Source organism: Rousettus aegyptiacus, unplaced genomic scaffold, assembly GCF_014176215.1.
Source record: "Rousettus aegyptiacus isolate mRouAeg1 unplaced genomic scaffold, mRouAeg1.p scaffold_m13_p_16, whole genome shotgun sequence".
Classification (NCBI taxonomy): Eukaryota; Metazoa; Chordata; class Mammalia; order Chiroptera; family Pteropodidae; genus Rousettus; species Rousettus aegyptiacus.
The window spans coordinates 52793630-52795237 of NW_023416291.1; positions in this window are offsets into that span (position 1 = coordinate 52793630).

The window sequence follows — 1608 nt, forward strand, 5'->3', positions numbered from 1 at the left end:
AGCTTGGGGTCATCAAGCACCTCGCCAGGGTGTCCAGCCCATGCAAGTGCTCAGCAAGCAGTGCTGCCCCTTCGCAGAACCTCCTGGGCCAGGACGCCGGTTCATCCTGGCGGGCGGGCATCTCTGAGACGGCCCCCGAGGACCCTCGCGTCCAGCCGTGCACTGTTGCGACAGCGGTCTGGCTTAGCGGTGGGTTCTCACCAGCAGAATACGGCGGGTGAGGGGGGGCATGTCGATGGGGACCTGTCTCGCTGGCACGCGCTCTGCCCTTGCTGGCTTTGGCGAAGCCAAAAGGCCCACGTGGCAAGGAACAGCCAGCGAGGGGCGAGGCCCACCGATGGCTGACGGCCTTAGAAGCAGACCCGTGCCCCGCGAGCCTCCAGGTAAAACCCAGCCCCAGCTGCCGGCCGGATCGCAGCCCCCCCGGGGACCGGGCGCGAGACCCAGGGAAGCCACGCGCAGGTGCCCGGGGTGTGCAAACGGACGGCACGCACTGTGGTTTTAGCCACCAAGACAGCGGCGGCTTGTGCGGCGGCCGTGGCTGCCACACATGGGGGCGCCGCAAGCACCTGCCGGTTTACGAAACGGCCCACATGCTCGCGCGCCCACGCTCAGCAGCCTGTCTGCGCTGTGCCTTCGTGCCTCCCTTCCCCGGGGTGCGGCTGGGGGCGCCCGCCCTGGGGCGCGTGACGGCTCCCTGCCACCGGGTTTGGCCTGGTGGGAAGTGGGAACGCCTGACCACATCTCGCGACGGGTTGGCAGGGACCACGGAGCCATGCGCTCCGGCCCTTCAGCCGCCAGGCGTCAGGTGGGACCTGCCCGCCCGAGGTGGGCGCCGGACTCGGCTGCAGCGTGCGCGAAGCTCTCGGAGGGGAGCGGGTGGAGCCCTGCGTTTCTCTCAAAGCCGAGCTCCCGCGGAGACCAGGCTCCCGCTGCTGGCCCGGCCCCTGGGTGCAGAGTGACTCTGGCACATTCCCTTCTCCCGGCCTCCGTGCTCCCAACTGCGAACTGGGGGTGATCCCTCCCTTCCCTGTCCAAGACACCACGAGGCTTGCGTGGGAGCTCGCAGAGGGCTGCGGTCACCGTCCAGTGCTGGTGCACGCCGACGGTGTGGCTGACCGAGTCAGCTCTCAGCTTGACGAGGCTCAGCAAGTGACGCTGGTGTCCCCGAGGAGGGCGGGTTCAAGCGGACCCCAGCAGACGCTGGTGGCAGAGAGACGCGGGGGGGAGGGGGGTGTGCGGCACAGCCACCACGGCGCTCACCGTGAGCGCGACTCCGGGCTGGCCGGGCAGTGAGACCCGCCGCTCGGGGTCAGCAGCCACTGTGCCAGTCCCTTGGTCAGGGGGGGTTGGGCCAGCAGACCTCGTCCTCCGGAGGGGCAGCAGGGAGGCCCCTGGGGGCCACGTGCTTTTATTGGCAGGTAGGATGGAGCCTAATTTTAGGCCTTACTCCACAGCCAGCCGCGAGGTGAGTCAGCCGGTCCTGGGTTCGAATGCAGCCCGACTGGGCTCCTGCCCTTGGCGCACACATGCCACCTCGCTGTGTAGCCTTACCTTTCCTTGGGGACGATGGGCCGTCTGCTGCTGTCAGGGTCCAGCACGTACTGG